Below are 19286 nucleotides of genomic sequence, written 5' to 3' on the forward strand. Positions count from 1 at the left end.
TCTTTTTAACATCTATGTTACTCCGCTGGTTTTTTTCTAGCAGAATCATTAGGGGCTAAGGTGATGGCTTACGCTGATAACACTCAGCTTTTGTTCTCTTGGGGTAGGGATGATGACTCAGAGCTTGTTCAGGCGCAGCTGAAGTGTAATGAAGGTAAGTCTGAGGTTCTCTTGTATGGCTCATTTCCTGATGACTTCAGAGAGAGGCTGTAGCCCCCTGGTTTCCCTCTGCCTAGTGCAGAGAGAAACGCTGCAAAAAATCTGGGCGTTTGGTTCAATGAAAATTTGAACTTTACAACACAGGTCAAAGAAGCCGACTGGGACCTGTTTTGGCACTTTGAAAGTGCTGAGGAAGTTCCTCCCTTTTCTTCCTAGACCTGCCAAAGAAACGGTGGTCTGTGCCTCGATCCTGTCCCGACTGGACTATGCTAACACACTCTTAGTGGGTATCCCTGGCTACCTCCTAAAGAAACTGCAAGTAGTCCAAAACTCGGCGGCTAGGCTCCTACTGGGTCTGTCAAATAGGTGTAGTGTGCAGGCTCATTTGCGCACCCTGCACTGACTCCCAGTGGAGTCTCGAATAAAATTGAAAATGCTGACCATTGCTCATAGGGCCCTCTATGGTTTAGGCCCTATCTACCTACAGAAGAGATTTGCTTTCTTTAACCCAGGGAGACTGCTGCGTTCCTCTTCTCAACTTATGATGCAGACCTCTAGGTTCTATCGCCAAAGGCTTGGCGGAAGCTCTTTTGTTCGGAAAGCTGGCCTGGCCTGGAACACACTGCCATTGGCACTGCATGGCATCCAGGATCTTATGATCTTTAAGAAAAAATGTAAAGCCCTTTTTTTCTAGCTACTGCTTGGCTTTAGTTTTCTTTTCCACAGCATGCGCCGGGACACTCTGCTGAGTAGCCGTGTGCGGTACAAATACATATACCATAACATAACATAACATCAGGGGCTTATGGTGCAGGCCTGCAATTTGTATAATACCTGTTGTGGGATGTGCCCGCGTATGACTTCCCCCCGCTCATCTACTGACATCGGACCTCTGGCCCACAACGAGTGTACGGCGCACAAACACTACTGCGGCTGGCTGGATCTCGCATGGCCGACCGCTGGCTTGGGGTGGCCTTGTGATCCTGCGGTGCTGGGTGTCAGACTCCACACTGCAGGATCCGGATGATGTACATAAACTCCACCTCCCGATCTCACCAACACACTGGTAAAAAACACAGTGGGTTCGAGCGATAGGGCGAGGGAAAATACCAATTATCACAAGAGACACTAGTGCCTTACTTCGTAGCGGCAGTGCGCAGAAGGCTGGCCCCACTACACTCCGCTCTCCGGCGAGAACACCAAAAGGATTCCAATACAAGTCTAAGCAGTCAGCATTTCACTGTCTAAGCATTACAGTTTAACTTTCACAACAACGCGTTAACCTCACGCGTTGCGTGTAAACTCACAGCACCAGAGACGCTTCCTTTCGGTCCGCTCTTCATCCGTGGCTCTTCCCTCAGCTTTCTGTCCCGGTGATGAATTGCCAGTATGACCGGCAGGAGACAAACAAATGTACGGGAAACTCCGTTCCCGTTTCCACAGGCAGACGACAAAAACCCTCTGCAATTATTGCGCGTTCCAAAATCACTCGCGCTGGAGCCAGAAAACAAAACGGACAAAACTTCTCTGATCACGATCCCAAGAGAAGACAGGAAACAAAGTCTTACTAGAAACTAAACGCACTGTAGGTCACAAAATTACGAACAGGAAGCAATGAGTCCACCTAGCTTATATAGGACCCCGCCCCCTGTATAGGCATTATGGGAGTTGTAGTTTCTTGACGTTAGGTAGGCGCCTTGGCAGATCCTGACAGTATGTCCCCGCCCCTAGCGCCTCCTAGGGCCAGGCTTAGCAGGGAATCTCCGGTGGAAAGAGCGCACCGCCGCCGGAGCATGCACATCCGAACATGGCTCCCAGGAATCATCCTCTGCGGTATACCCTTTCCATGAAACCAGGTATTTAAGAACACCCCTGCTCCACTTTGAGTCCTTTATGCTCCTCACCTCGTATTCCATACCCCCATCACACAACACTGGCGGAGGGGCCGCCCTGCGGGAGGAAAGAGCAGGTTTCAACAACTGTACGTGGAACACCGGGTGTATGCGTAAGGAACCAGGCAATTTCAGCTTGTATGTGACAGGGTTCACTTGTTTCACGATGGAATAAGGGCCGATAAACCTGGGGTGGAACACGCTGCGCAACTTGAACCTAATGTTCCTGGTAGACAGCCAGACCTTATCGCCCACCACATACTGACGACTCTCTATCCTGCGGCGATCCTCCCACCTCTTGTACACTTCCTTAGCTTTGTTCAAATGTACCTGAACTCCCTTATGTACCTTCCTCAACATCAATACCCTTTCCTTGACAGAGGGTTGGTCTTGGAGATCGAGGGGTATGTCGATCGGCAATGTTTTCGCATCAAATCCGAAAGTAGCCTTGAAAGGCGACATCCCCGTTGAACTGTGCCAGGTGTTATTGTAGGCAAGCTCCGTCATCCACAAAAGATCTACCCAGGATTCGTGAGCTTCTTTAGAGAAACATCTCAAATATTTCTTTAAGGTCTGGTTCAGTCGCTCTGTTTGCCCGTCTGTTTGTGGGTGGAAGCTGGTAGACAGATTGGACTCAATATTCAGGGCGCGACACCACATGCGCCAGAACCTGGCAATGAACTGGGGTCCCCTGTCGGACACTATCACCCGGGGAATACCATGCAACCGGACAACGTTGCTAGCTAGAAGTTGTGCCGTTTGACTGGCATTCGGAAGACTTTTACAGGGGATGAAGTGTCCCATTTTGGTGAGGCTGTCTACTACCACTAACACAGCAGAAAATCCCTTGTCCAACGGAAGGCCAGACACAAAATCCAAGCTTATGTGCTGCCAGGGTTGATTGGGAGTAGGCATGGTAATAAGCTTCCCCGCTTTTTTAGAGTTTAGTCCCTTTGCTCTAGCACAGATATCACACCTAGCTACCCATGCCTTGACGTCCTTACCCAGATTAGGCCACCAGAAATGTCTTTGAACTATTTCGAGGGTTTTACGAACACCAGGATGTCCCGCCAGCTCTCCCTCATGCCCCCAAACAAACGCCTTTTTCTGCAACGGTATTGAGGGCAGAAATAATTTGTTCTGATAAAAAGGCAACCCATCTCTCACCTTCCTCTCTGCTATGCCATGAGCCCATGACATCCAACCTCCAGGATACTGATAAGTTCGTACATCATCCAAAAAGGTCTCAGCTCTGACTATGCACAGAACTTTCCCTTCCGGAATGATGGCCTGTCTTTCTTCCACACTATCTGAGGGCATGGACTGCCGTGATAGAGCATCTGCCTTTCTATTTTCAGACCCAGGACGAAAGGTGACCACAAAATTATATTCGGCAAAAAAAAGCATCCATCTCATTTGCCTTTGGGTTAAGTGTCTAGCAGATGACATAAATTGCAAATTCCTGTGGTCGGTATACACTGTGATGGTGTGAAGGGCCCCCCATAGGTATTGCCTCCACTCCTGAAAAGCCCTTTTTATCGACAACAATTCTTTCTCAGCTATAGTATAGTTGAGTTCAGCCGAACTCAACTTTTTTGACAGAAAGGCCACCGGGTGCAACTGCCCTGTACTCCCATCTCTCTGTGACAACACCGCCCCGATAGCTTCATCCGAAGCGTCAGCCTCAACAATAAAGGGATGTTCTAAATTGGGATGTGACAACACCGGGGCTGTAATGAATGAGGTTTTCAGCGTTTCAAAAGCCTCCCCTGCTTCCCTGGTCCACTCGAAAGGCTTACCCTTCCTCAAAAGTCTGGTAATCGGCACCGCAGTCAACGAGAAATGCAAAATAAAGCGGCGATAGTAATTCGCGAAGCCCAGAAAACTCTGGACCTCTCTCACGTTTCTCGGAACCGGCCAGTCACGCACTGCTTCCACCTTACGTTCAGACATTTGCAACCCCAATGGACTGATCATTACTCCCAAGAACTCCACACTATACACCCCAAACTCACATTTGCTGAGTTTCACAAAGAGGCTATGTTCTCGCAACCTGTCCAGTACCTTGCAAACATGTTCCACATGACAGTTTTCCTCCATCGAGTACACCAGGATGTCATCTATGTACACGACTACAAACAAGTCAATGTACTCTTTCAACACATCGTTAATCAGGAACTGAAATGCCGCAGGGGCATTGCAGAGCCCAAACGGCATGACTAGATATTCGTATAGCCCATACCGCGTCTTGAAAGCCGTCTTCCACTCGTCCCCCTCTCTAACCCTGACCAGGTGATAAGCCCCTCGCAAATCCAAGCGAGTATAGATCACTGCTTCCCTCACCTGATCGATCAACACGGTAATGAGGGGGAGAGGATAACGGTTTCGGATGGTATTTTTGTTCAAGACGCGGTAGTCCACACATGCCCTCAAATCACCATTGGCTTTTGCAATAAGGAAAAGGGGAGAGGCTGCAGGGGAACGAGAAGGTCTTATAAATCCAATGCTCTCATAGTGAGTGATGTACTCCCTTAAATGAGCAGTTTCAGGTACAGACAACGCATATACACGACATGTAGGAATCACTGCCCCATCAATCAAATCAATCCTACAGTCATAGGCCCTATGAGGCGGTAGCTTCTCGGCTCTGCTTTCGCTAAAAACATCCTGATAGGTTTCATATTGTTTCGGAAGTACTACCTCCTTCTCGGCCGCTGTAGCCACCATAAATTGCAAGGCTAACACTGCCACTGGAGAAGATACATAAGGCACCAAATGTTCCTTGCAAATCCCTGAAGAGAAAAGCACTGTACGGGATTTCCAGTCAATGGAAGGATTATGATATGTGAACCATGGCATTCCCAAAATTATTTCATATTGTGGAGCATCTATGATATTCAATTCCACTTTCTCCACGTGTCTCCCTTCTGATACCTCTATAGACAACTCCACCTCAGCTGTTTTCTCGGTTATGAGACCCGATTTAATGGGCTGCCCATCGACCGCTAAAACCTCCTCGGGATTGCCTCGGGGTACCCTAGGTAACAACAGACGGTTCACCAACCCATTGTCAATAAAATTCCCGGTCGCCCCGGAGTCCAACATCACCATTACAGAATGGGTTTTGTGCTCGCACTCCAAGGACATCTCTAACAGCAAATGGGACTCAGTTTCCCCTATCCCAGAGGATGACAAGGAGGTAAGTTTCCAATCGGGGATCTCTTCCGCCTTAGGCAATGATGATTGTACTTCTTCCTTCTCCCTTGCCGTGCTAGAAGCCGCCACCCTTTGATTCTTATTCCAAGTATTAGAGGTCTTGGGTTTTGAAGGGCATTCTTTTACATAGTGTCCCTTCTTTCCACAATACATACAGAGACCTTGGACTCTTCTACTTTCTCTCTCAGTTTTTGATAAAGGGGGCCTAATAGCTCCTATTTCCATTGGCTCCACCCCTGCCTCTGCAGAACCCGTAGCTCTAGAAGGAAATACTACATTACGGGCATAGCCCCTGTCCCACTTCCTTCTATCCCCACTCCTCTCAGTCAAACGACCATCCAACCGCAAAACCAGATTCACCATATCTATACAAGTAGTTGGCTGTGGGTCTATGTGCGCCACTGCATCCTTCAGTTCATCCCTTAAACCCTGATAAAACAGGGACATTCTTTTACCCTCTGGCCATTCCGTTTCAGCTACTAAGCGATTGAAAGTAGTTAAATATGTTATTAAATCGCTTCTCCCCTGACGCAATGACAACAACTCCTTATCCGCACTGAAATTGGTGGCCCTTCTGTCAAAAACTTTCTCAAACTCCTCCCTGAACATATTCCAGTTGGACAGCATGGCATCGTCATTTTTGACTAAGGGCACAGCCCAATTGGCTGCATCCCCCACCAAGTATGACAGGGCAAACGCCACCCTAGAGTGATTCGTAGGAAAAGACGCCGGCTTACAAGAAAAATGCAGCATAATCTGCGTCATGAAAGCCTGTGTTTTGCGTGGATCCCCCCCATATCGTTCAGGAGTAGCTAAAGGAATAGGGGGAGGAACAGTAACTTGAATCTGCGATGCCCCCGAAGAAAAAGGGTTCTTGGACAATTGCTCAACCCTATCCTTCAGAGCAACCGCTTCAGCCTTGGACGCCACTAGTTCTTGCTGAACCAAAACCAAAGCCCTCAACACATCATCCAAGGTGGCCATATGTACCCCAACCGGACCAGGCAGTATGCAATTCGTGGGTTCGTAATTCTGTCAGACTCCACACTGCAGGATCCGGATGATGTACATAAACTCCACCTCCCGATCTCACCAACACACTGGTAAAAAACACAGTGGGTTCGAGCGATAGGGCGAGGGAAAAAACCAATTATCACAAGAGACACTAGTGCCTTACTTCGTAGCGGCAGTGCTCAGAAGGCTGGCCCCACTACACTCCGCTCTCCGGCGAGAACACCAAAAGGATTCCAATACAAGTCTAAGCAGTCAGCATTTCACTGTCTAAGCATTACAGTTTAACTTTCACAACAACGCGTTAACCTCACGCGTTGCGTGTAAACTCACAGCACCAGAGACGCTTCCTTTCGGTCCGCTCTTCATCCGTGGCTCTTCCCTCAGCTTTCTGTCCCGGTGATGAATTGCCAGTATGACCGGCAGGAGACAAACAAATGTACGGGAAACTCCGTTCCCGTTTCCACAGGCAGACGACAAAAACCCTCTGCAATTATTGCGCGTTCCAAAATCACTCGCGCTGGAGCCAGAAAACAAAACGGACAAAACTTCTCTGATCACGATCCCAAGAGAAGACAGGAAACAAAGTCTTACTAGAAACTAAACGCACTGTAGGTCACAAAATTACGAACAGGAAGCAATGAGTCCACCTAGCTTATATAGGACCCCGCCCCCTGTATAGGCATTATGGGAGTTGTAGTTTCTTGACGTTAGGTAGGCGCCTTGGCAGATCCTGACACTGGGGACTTCTGGATCCCCGCTTTCCAAAGGCAGAGAGGTCTTTTGCCATACTGGGTGATGCCGCAAAAACCAGCCCCCACGTGGTACTTTGCCTGGTCATGTACTGTTCTGGCGCTGCCTGCTTAGATTTCATGGTCATCTACCTGTGATTTGGGACTGCACATGCCTCTCCCGTGGGACCGATTCCGGGGGTGTGACCTCGGAACAAGCCAGGCACATAACGGTTTACTTTGCTACATTACGTCTTTGGACGAGAGACTTATCTACCACTCACAGCAGGCAACTGTTCTGTGGCCACTACTCCCCATAGCATGACTCTCACCACTCCTGCTGTCATAAAATCAAAATGGGTAAACACAATGATAAACAGACAAAGCTCTCCTTTGAGAAAAGACTCGCTACCTGAAAAATTGAAAATGCCTCGGACCACGAACCTGACTCAGCGCAGATAGAGGACCCTGATGAACAAGAGCTAAGCCGTAAGGAAATACTCCTCAGCGTCAAAAACAAGTTAGAAAGCAATAGACTCTAAACTCAACTCACATCCCTCCTAGACCATGTAAAGAAACGGGTAGACTCGCACAATGCAAGACTTGACCACTTAGAAACTTGCGTATCTGATATTGATGACCTCAAGTCTGACTTAAAAGAGTGTCTCCTCCACATGGACAAAGTGCTGGAGATCATCCAGGCCAAGAATAAGGACCTCGAGGCCTATTAGAGTCCTAACAATCTCAGCATCGTGGGAGTGCCAGAGACTACTGCCATTTCAAATATGAAAGGCTTTGTCAATACTGAGGGAGGTCTTTGGGACTGATCTATCCCTCGTCTTTATTCTTGAGAGAGCCCACAGGTCACTTTATCCAAGACCACTGGTTGGGGGCATCCTCAACCCATCATATCCCACCTCTTAAATTACAGGGACCGCAACGCAATACTCAGACTAGCCCGGGAGAACAGACAGATCTAACACCAGGGAAACATTCTACCTTTTTACCCCAACTTCACCGTGGTAGTGCAGGCTGCCTGTTGGCTCTTTCTCCCTGCCAAAAAGGCTCTGCAACAGGTGGGCCTACAGTATGCCCCTTTGTATCCAGTGAAAATCAAGGTCTCTCACGCACCAACGCTAAGCAGGCCCTGAAATATGCCAAGCAGAAGGTAAGAGAAAATCAATTCAAGGTGCACCCACTGCACTACCCTGCTGCGGCGCACCTCAATGAAAATGACTGATACTTAAATGTCCTTCACACATGCGTACCTCGCTGTTATGATCAAGAATTAACAGAGGCGTCCTGATACCTTTGGTCATGTCCTTGCTAATACCACTTACTTAGTAGTGTTAGAAACTGTTATAACATAACTGCCCCATTTTGTATACATTGCCTTTAAATTGCTGCCAATGGGCTGCCCCCAACAGATCTCATGCTTTCAAAGTAGTTATCAGAGGCATCTGTACTGCTAAGCAGCATGGTGTCCTCAGGGCAATCCTTAGGTCACTTACATAGTTGGAGGCTGACATTAGCACCCTGGAATATGATCTTTTCCAATATAATGAGCCGGTCACAATGGCTAGTATCAAGACAAGATGTCCGCTTACCAGGAGGAAGTGCTGCACGAAACACATTTTCTAGGTCGGGAAACTCGAGCCCAATCCTATGAAGAAGGTGACAATCCTGGTAGGGCTCTGGCTGCAATACTCCAGAAACCCCATTTTTCCGCCTTTGACTCGGAACTCTGGATTCTGGAGGGCCAGCTCATACCACTACGATCTCCTGCATACCATGTCTGCATTCAATACCTGCCTTTACTCCACTGCACCGGCAGGGGAGTCCATGGACCTCTGGCATACTTGGACACCATCCAGTAGGTCTGGCTGTCTGCTGCCCAATGTGAATTCCTAAACTCCCTCATCACCGTGGAGGAAATAATTCAGGAATTTGAAGGACTGCTCGCAGACAAGTTCCTGGCCTAGATGGGCTAACTATAGCTTACAACAAAGAAATTCCCAAATTCTGGCCCCCCAAATCCTCGACATGTATCTGGACACCCTGGCCACGGGTTCTCTCCCTCCATCCCTAAAAAAGAAGCTGTCATAGTTACTCTTTTCAAACCTGATAAACCTGCACACCTATGCTACTCCGATCGTCCTCGATCCCTTATCAACACAGGCAATAAGATCTTTGGCAAAGTATTGGCAAACAGACTACTACTGCTAACCGTGATGGTATGACCTGATCAATCTGGCTTAATTCCGGGGAGATCAACATCTCATAATCTCCGTACCCTCTTTACAGTAATTCATCACCTAATCCCACAAGTCATGGCTGCTTTGTTGGATGCCACAAAGGCGTTTGCCTTATTAGAGTGGTCGTACCTTACCCACTGCTACAGAGGATGGGACTGGGCACCTGGTTTATTGCACAAATCCAACTTTTATATACTCTCCTTGTCACTCGGGTGCGGCTCAATGGTCTCATTACCGAGCCTTTCCCAGTCAAGTGCTGCACAAGAAAAGGGTGTCCACTTTCACTCTTGCTGTTTGCAGTTGCTATGGAGCTCCTTGCAGCTTGACTCTGCTAACACCATGCAGATAGGGGTATAGGTTTCTCATCCCGTGACCTAATAATATCTTTTTATGCAGATGAAATTACCCTTTACATGAGTGACCCCCAGACGAACCTAGCTCCACCAATACGCGAAGTGGTGAGCTTTGGAGGCTACTCAGGCATAAATGTGAACTGGGTCAAATCGGTGTTATTCGCCTTGAGGGAAAGCACCAAACCCTTCTAGACAATACTTGCTGAAATGGGTAACTGGCCCAACAAAATACTTGGGTATTTGGATTAGCAGTGATCCAGAGGAGTAGCGGGGAGCCTACTATGACCGAGCCATTGACTGGCTGGAAGAACAGATCCCAGTGTGGACTAGATTACCACTCTCCATGGTGGGCTGTATCGCCCTGGCTAAAATGATCGTGTTACTCAACTTCCTTTACCTATTTGCAAATATCCTAATTCCCCTCACTGTCTGTTTTTTTAAACGCCTACGGCCCAACTTGATTTCATTGATATGGGCTGGTCTTCAACCCCTGGTTACTTACGAATTACTTACATTGTCGCAATCTCAATTGGGGATAGGAGCCTCAGAAATCCAATTATATGCCCTGTGCATCCAAGCCCAGAACCTATACTATTGGATTCACCCCGCAACTTTTCAACCGCATGTGAGAATTGAACTAGACAGAGCTTCCACTTGGCCACTCGCTACGGCTTTGTTCCTCCCCTACAAGTCACCTGGGCCCAACATTTACACCATACAATGTGTCCACTGGGTGTGGACTGGGCTTGGAAATGTGTTGGTACTCCACTAATATATCCCACCTCCGTTCCTACAGCTAACCACCCCTCGTTACTGCCACCACATGCACATGTGCAGGCAGATTAGGTATTCATACTTTTTCAGATCTATATCCTGATGACCTCTTCCTCCCTCCCTGCAGTTGCTGCTACATCTGTCCCTGCGCTGTTAGACTCCCTGTATTTCCAGCTGCGAGCCACCTGCTGTGCGATCCACACCACCTTCTCTGCTCCTTCGCAGATGCTCACAGCACTAGTAAATGCCTACACTTCCATGTCCCAAGGTAAGCTGATAACACACCTGGACAGTCACATGCAACAGACCACTCCAGTGTCAGTTCCAAAAGGTCAGGAAGCCTGGAACTCTGATCTTGGTACCCCCTTGACTGATGCCCAGTGGACTTTCTGCTAAACTGCTATCCCCCAATTACTGGGTCTGCCTCATACACTTTAAATTCCTACCTCGCTTTTGCCACACACCACTACAGTTATCACTGATGGGACGCGTACCCGATTTACATTGTCAGTGCTCTCTAGCACCCCACTCCAATTTTATGCACTCAGCTTGGCATTGTTCCAAGATTGCTGCCTACAGGGCTGAGATTTTCCATATACTAGGTGATGTCAGGGGCATGCCAACCCCTCTCTCTCCGATCATTGGGCTGCTTGGTTATGTCAAGGACGTGCCACATGACTCCCACGGACTGGCGGCTATTATGCTCCTCATGGGCAAACACAGAGTAGCGATTCATTGGGGCAGGTTGAAGGCTCCAACAGCCCAAACTTGGCTCACTGACCTCATATAGTGTCATGAACAACTATCTGCATTATGGGAACTAATGCCACCAAGATCTAGACCCGAGACACATTGGAACCCTTTACTTCATTCCTCCTCCATAGAAACCCGACCCTCCCACCATAGCGGGACACCCCTTGTCTACCGAGGGAGCCATCTGTGACTCATAGCGTGATATTTAATGTCCAAATACGTTATAGATGGTCAGCTTAGCTACCTTGTCGCCAGCGTTTATTGCATACACAGCTGGGAAGTATGGATGTCAACCCTTGACATACAGAGAATGTTCCATGAATGTGATTCATATAGCCTGGTGTATTGATCTGTGCATTAAGCGCTCATTATGTAACAGCGTTCGCTCTGCAAGTATCTTGCTTTTTGTAATATTGTATATTTACCTTGTATTACCAAAATATATATTTTAAAAAAAGATTGCTGTTCTGGAGACTAATAGGCCAACCTGCACAAAGCTTTGAACAAAGCAAACCTCTATGACCTTTGAGAGAGACACTATGAATTAATTTAATCTGGATTTGAATATTATTACAAGACCGGGAACTCATATTATGCAATCTCTTTTCTCACTGTTTATTTTACGCAGCAATTAAAAGTACTACAATATTGACAATCCTACAGACTCTGCAGGAGGTGACATTAAATGCCACCAATCAATCACATTATGAATAGCACTAGTCCTCAAATGTCTTCTTCTTGCTGCTGAAATACATTTCTAGCATGTGGTGCTTAGAGCCATTATTTTTTGGAAAACAGCAAGTTGCTGGGTTTCTGTAAGATTATTTATGACACAGAGATTAATTCCTTGCAGCGCTTGGGGCAGACCTTTTTCGTGGGAAAGGCTTATTTTGAAAATGACTTTCTTGTGGGGATGGTTGTCTTGGCAAACATGGGTTCTAGGTTCATTCTTCCTTGTACCAGTAGAACCAAGTTATACCTGACTGATAAGCCCTAATCATGGGGAACCCGGACTTGGGTTGCTTGTGTTCCATTTCAGAGAGGACCTGACCTGCCATTTTGGGCTGGACCATTCCCAATGAAGTCGGGTCAAGACTGATTTCCATAATGCTAAGTCCAAACTGAAGTGGCATGGTGGGCAAAAATGATAAATTGGGATGCAGCACCAAGCAATTGCAGTGGCTAAGATTGATCCAAGCATTCTATCCATCACCTTGCTATTGCTTTTAATAAAGTGCTGCTGTCTTTTTGCTAGTGTCAGCTGACTGGTGACTGGCTCCAAGTCCCTTGCTGTTGTTGTTTGCTCTAAAGCAGTGGACAAAAGGGATTACAGAACTCTGATAGGTCATGTACATCTATCATGCCTGCTTGGGGAGTCGAGTTGATAAGATGTTGGGATTAATGTTTCGGAGATTCCTTTTCCATTTTTTTGTTTTCTTAGGTTGGTCTCTCTTCTGGGTCGCCTCTACATTGATAAAGAAGATGATGATGTAGTGGTCAGACCAATCACAGGGGATAATGGATTCCAATGTGATGTTGTTCATTTTAGATATGATAAGGTCCAGTGTCTCTCCCTTGTTGTTGGTTGGGTCAGATTGTGGTCTGATAGGAAGGTTTTTAGACAGTTCACTGCATGTCCGGGCTATTCCAGGGGAGGTTGAAGTCTCCAAGGAAGATTTGGTCCACTTGTGGGTCATCGTTGGATGTGATGACTTCCATGATTTGTTCAATGAATGTCAGATTGTCTCCAGTGGGGGTGGTAGAATGTGAGTAGTTTGCAAATAAGGCTATTGTTGCTTGTGATGTTGATGCAGAGATATTCACTGGTGGGTAAGGTGACAGTTTCTGATTGATACACAGAGATTGTGTTTTGGTATATGTAGGAAGGTGGATATCTGACTATGGTTACCCCCAAACTTTCTGCCTGGTGTTTAGCTGGTTTTTGACATAGTTGGCCTGGGATCCTGCTATTCAGGGCCCCAGGCTGATTGCTCTCTCCTTAAAATGGACTCCATGTACCTTAGGTGCATTACAAATTGGAACTGGTTCACCTTATTGGCCCCTGTAACAGTGTACCCTAGGTACCCAGGGCATAGGTGTTTCCAAGGCCTACCAGGGGCTGCAGCATGTATTGTGCCACCCCTGGCCTGGCCTCCATATTTGACACAACTGGCTGATCACTCAGCTGGGGTAAGTTGGTGTAATCACCTCTTGCTTAGGTATAGTATCCCTATATCTAACCCTAAACTGGACACATATGTTCCTATCAGCCACTCATATGGAAGGCCTCATCAATCCTGGAGCCAGAGTGTTTGGAAATATGTGAGATGGTGCTCTAGCATGAGCTGAGCCTGTCTGCAGCTGTCGGGAACCACTCCCTAAGCTGTTCCGGGATATTGCCATACCATATACTCTTAAGTGCATTATAATCCTCGCGGTTATTTGCTAACTTTGGTTTGGCTTTATCAAAACATGTCGAGTAAGGTGTCATACGAATTAGAATACTATCCCCTCGACAGTTCTGTCGATGGGGATAGCATTCCACCCTTCTAGAGGGACACAACATGTGTGTAGCCTTAACCCCGGTTAAAGTTAACCAGAGCCTCAGCATCACAAAATGGATGCTGCCACCACAGACACAAGTCTGACCTCCTGCTGCTGGGAGTCCTTCCAGCGAGGGAGGCTTGGTCAAAGGGTTTCCTGCCTTGGGAGGTGCGAGCACCACCCCAGACAGGGTTTTGTGTATTGGGTAGGACAGGGCTGAATAGATTGAGACATGCCCGGGGCACACAAGGTGTCCCCGTGCATAAGCCAGTCCAAACCGGTCCTGGGACTTTCCAGACCCAGGCCTGGCGAGGAGCTGGACAAAGGAAAGGGGGTGTAACCGCCCCCCTTCCTGGTTCCTCCCAGAGGAGGGACCTAGTAGGTGATCCACCCCTTAGATTGGGAATAAGAGTGGGAGCAGTGCCATTGCACAGCAGATCATCCTGAATCAACTTTACACGAAGAAGAAGACTGGACTTCGACATTCTGCTGCACAGAAGACTGAAGAGAATCTCCCTTGTGGCCTAGGAGTGGCCACCCTGTGAACACAGGTACCAACCAGCGAATCGACGTCTGCTTTGCCGCCGCCTCCCACCGGAGCCTGAGCACAGAGCCTGACCAGACTTCTAACAGCCCGATCCACAGTCCCTGCAAAGAAGGGACCCGTGGAGGCACCGAGAGACGTGGGACCGGACTCGTTGGAAGACACCCGAAGAGCTGACAGCGCAGCACCAGAGGCATCCTCGATGTTGTGCTTTGGGGACTGAAAACCCCCACCACCGAGCAGCCTTTGCACGGAAGATCAGCCCCCCAGCATCTCCACAATCTGCGTGGGGCCCTTTTGCATTGTGCCACTCGACGCGCCATCCCGGCCACTAGCCACATGGTCAGCGGCCATCCTGGTGACTACAACTACGAACTACACTGCGGGTCTGGTTGCTCCAGACTTGCCCTAGCTCCTGTGAAAAGGAGCCCTTGCTCAGACCTTGCTGGTTCGAGTAACAAGCCTTTCTCGACTCCTGCTTGGCTTGCATTAGCCAAGGCCTGTTTGCTAAAATCAAGTTGCCAACACCGCCAACAGCGAGAAGCCTGCGTGTGACAGCTCATGACCAACTCCTGGACGTCCTCGACCCCTGGTGTCCACGTGGCTGCAGAGAGAAGCTACACCTCAACGCCTGTTTGCACCCAACATCGCCTGGTTCCAATCTGGTTCCACGGTAGTCACTGGCTAGTGACTTTGAACATTGTCCCCTCTGCTTTTTGGTCTTCACATCTTCAGATCCACCCTTGGATCCACCGGAACTCTTCACCTCGAGCCGCCTGCAGCATCTTCAGCTCCAAGCACCATCGACCAGCGTGACGAAACCCGACACTACTTCGACCCTGTGCACCCGCTTCCTGTGGGTGAGGTAACTCAGCTCCGCCGGTGTTCCTACACTGGTACACATTTCTAGGACCTGTGTCTCAAGTTTCAGCTTTCTAGGTCACTCGGAAGGTTCCGAACTAACTAACTTTGTACTTTTTACGCACCATAGACTTTGCATTGGTGAGTGCGTGCACTTTAAACAATGCACTCGAGTCCCGCGGGCCTTTCCCGACTTAGTCACTGCTAGTCTCGAATAGCTCCAGTGATTCCCAAGGCCCTAGGCCTGTTTCCTTTCCGATTGGTATCTCTTATACCACTTTCTTAGTATATGGTTTAGGTGGCCCCTAGGGTTCATCCATATTGTGCAACTTTTGTGTATTTTAAACTGTCTTGTGTTTAACTCTTGTGCTTCTGTGCTCATAAAGAGTCCAGGGGATACTTTTAGTTAATAAATCAATATATATTTTCAATATATATCTGTGTGGTGTCCTTTCATTTGGTATTCAAGGGGGTTGTGTATGGTAATACAGCTGGCTTCACATGCCTTTCAGAGTTTAGCCTAAGACTGCTTTGTCCACGTTACCACTAGGATAACTGGTCTATAAGGTTGACTTACAACCAATCATCATAAGGGTTGCTTGGCATGGTACCAAGTGATCACTAGAATTAGTGAGCATTATATACCAGGCCAACTTCTCACATTGGTGAGCAGCGGATTGGGATCTGAGCTTGCTGTTGTTTTACCATTACAATCTTTGAGATTATCATTTGAAAGATCATACAGGTACCTGCTAGGTACATATAAAACAAGACTAGTATACTTAAGTTTTACTGAACTTAGTTGTTGTAGAGGAAAGGGAGTAGCACACCCTGACTACAACTACTAGATAGGTTTAGTAGGTAAACACCAGTGTAGGTAGATTGCAACACATCCACCCACACTAGAGCAATGTCTGGAGCAGAGGGTTCCACTGGGAACGTCCCTGTTGAGAGTGACCCTCCAAGGGCACCATCCAAATTTGCTATTTTTTCCTTTAAGGAATTAAGACAGCTTTGTGTCTTAAGGGGTCTGAAGACAGGGCCTTCCCCTACTACAGACCACCTTAGAGAGCTCTTAGACCAGTCTGAGACTCTAAAGACCTCTAAGGCAGACCCCACAGGGAATGCTGAAGGAGGCCATCCTTCTGAGGATGACACTGCAGAAGCCCCTGTCCCTATAATCCTGGTAGATGAGGAAGCCCCCATCACTGGAGCTCCTCAGACCGATGAGGAGGAGGAAGAGGAAGAAGAGACAGAAGAGGGGAGCAGTGAGTCAGATGATGACAGAAATAGTCAGGTACTGGTCAGTAGACTGAACCAGGCTAACTTAAGCCTATTTGGGACTGAATCTGGGAACAACCCATTCAGACCCCCAGGTAGACTTAACTAGAAGCCTAGGAGAAGAAGGACTCACTCAGGTGACTCTAACAACTCCCATGCTTCTAGAGGTTCTCATGGTCACTCCAGAAGGGAGATGACTAGCCCTCAGAGAAGGGAACATGAGGCCAAAATGAGAGAGGCTGAATTGAGGATCCAGAGACAAGAGTTAGAGGTTGCCCTGGCCCAAGAGAAGCTTGCTAGAGCAAGACAGCCTAGAGAGAGTGGGGTAATAGAACCCACTGGTGTCAGCAATATCCACAAGGATAAAGACAGGTCTTTTGATAACAGAAACCTGAGTAAGATTGTGCCCCCCTACAAAGCTGGGGATGATATCCACAAATGGATGACTGCACTTGAGAGAGCCTGCAAAGTACAGCAGATCCCTCAGGAGCAGTGGGCAGCAATCGTGTGACTTTCCTTTGAAGGTAGAGGCCGAGACAGACTCCTCACAGTTAGTGATGGGGATTCTAGAAACTACCTGGTCCTGAAGAGTGCTCTGATTGATGGGTTAGGCTTAACCACTGAACAGTACAGGTTAATGTTCAGAGACACCCAGAAGACACAGACTCAGGACTGGTCTGAATTTGTTGAATGTGCCACTAAGGCTCTGGAGGGCTGGTTGCTGGGAAGTAAGGTTACTGGCTATACAGGATTGTATAATTTAATTATGAGAGAGCAAATCTTAAGTAATTGTCAAAATCAGCTTCTACATCAGCACCTGGCTGACTCTGATCTGACCTCCCCACAAGAATTGGGTAGGAGTCCAGACAAATGGGTCAGAACCAGGATCAGGCTAAGAACCAGGGCGGTGACCAAAAGAAAGAGACTACCAAGCCTCAAGAGAAGGGTGGGGATAAAAGTAAGGAAAAGACTTCCCCAGGGCCCCAAACCTCCAAGAATGGAGTGGGTCCCAGGACACTTCTTCAACCCAGAAAAAGCCTTATTGTCATGCCTGTAAACAGGTTGGGCATTACAAAACAGACAGCTGTTGTCCCAAGAATGGCAATAAGGAGAATATACCTCCAGGTAAGGCTCCAACACCTCCTGTCACTGTTAGCAGTGGTCCCCCAGGTGGTGGGAGCACCCCCAAGAATTTGGGTGGGTTTACTTTTGGAGGACAGGTGGACTCTGGCCTATCCAGGTCCCCTAACTCAGATACTCTTGTCTATGAGACTGGCATGGGGTTTGCCAATTTCACTGCTTGCCCAAACACTTTGAGCAAGTATAGACAGGAGCCCCTCATCAATGGTTTGAAAGTTGAGGCCTTCAGAGACACAGGGGCTAGCATCACCATGGTGGCTGAATGTCTAGTCCCCTCAAGGCAACTTTTACCTGATGCCAGATATCAGGTGACAAACATTGATGGCATAGAAACCAATCATCCCATGGCAGTAGTCAATCTTAGCTGGGGAGGTGTCACTGGCCCAAAGAGAGTGGCAGTGTCAGCAAACTTGCCTGTAAATTGCCTACTGGCTAATGATTTGGAAATCTCAGCCTGGGCTGAGGTTGAACAGCAAACCCATTCTAGAATGGTAAATCTCCATGGAAAGGTTAGTGGGGCTGTGATGGCTACAGCCCCAATCCAAGATGTCCTTCCTGAAAAGGTTGAGAGGGCTGAGCAAACCTCAGCCCCATCTTTAGCTAACTTCCCTCCTGAAAAGGTTGGTGGGGCTGTGATGGCTACAGCCCAAACTCAAACTGATACCTGGGTAGTGAAGCCTGAAATGATGGATCACTCCACCCAAACTGAGAGCATTGAGGAGGAAGAGAAATCTCCCTCCCACCAGACTTTAGGAAAGGATCAGCCTCCCCAGGGAACTGATCCTACCCCTGATGAAGGAACTGTCCCAGAGGTTGTTAGGCCTGACCTGACAGAGCCTCTGATGGCAGTGGACCCTTCTCAGGTGGGACCCAGTCTGGAGCAGGTAACCTGTCCCTCTCTACCTTGCCTTACTCAGCCCAGGGCTGCAGAGGACAAGAAGGACAGTGAGACCCAAAGGGGTCCCTGTCAAATAAAGCACCCCCATCAACAGATTAGGGGCACCGAGACTAGTAGCCCTAATGAGGTGCAAACTTTAAAAACTCCTGAGGGATCCTCCTTAAAAGTAGTTAGGGACCTCCCCCAGATGGATATTGTTGGGCACAGCCAAACCTGGGACCCTAAGGGCCCAAACCTGAACTGTCCCTCCAGTAAACCAAACAGAGGGACTCAGCCTCCAGCTTTAGGTAGCCAGAGGTTGACCCTGAGAGCACAGTGCAACTCAGTCAAGGAAAGAAAGGCACACATGGTGGAGAGTGATTGGAGGAAGCTGAATCCTACAGAGGATTCTCACTTCAGTACTCCATCCCAACACCAGCCTTTAACTTTGCAAAGACACACCACAGGTAGAGATTCCCTATGGTGGAGACCCTCAGATACCCTTAGGGTGAGGGATTGCTTAGTGGACCATGAGACAGGGGTTACCAAGCCAGAGCTGGTACTTCCTTATATGGCCACTTAGGCAATATAGGCTTACCTGGTCAAGGATAGCCTTATCTCCTTTCGTTTTGGGGGGGGGGGAGTTATGTAGGAAGGTGGATATCTGACTATGGTTACCCCCAAACCTTCTGCCTGGTGTTTAGCTGGTTTTTGACATAGTTGGCCTGGGATCCTGCTATTCAGGGCCCCAGGCTGATTGCTCTCTCCTTAAAATGGACTCCATGTACCTTAGGTGCATTACGAATTAGAACTGGTTCACCTTATTGGCCCCTGTAACAGTGTACCCTAGGTACCCAGGGCATAGGTGTTTCCAAGGCCTACCAGGGGCTGCAGC

The sequence above is a fragment of the Lissotriton vulgaris genome, chromosome 2_1 (assembly GCF_964263255.1).
Source record: "Lissotriton vulgaris chromosome 2_1, aLisVul1.2, whole genome shotgun sequence".
Classification (NCBI taxonomy): Eukaryota; Metazoa; Chordata; class Amphibia; order Caudata; family Salamandridae; genus Lissotriton; species Lissotriton vulgaris.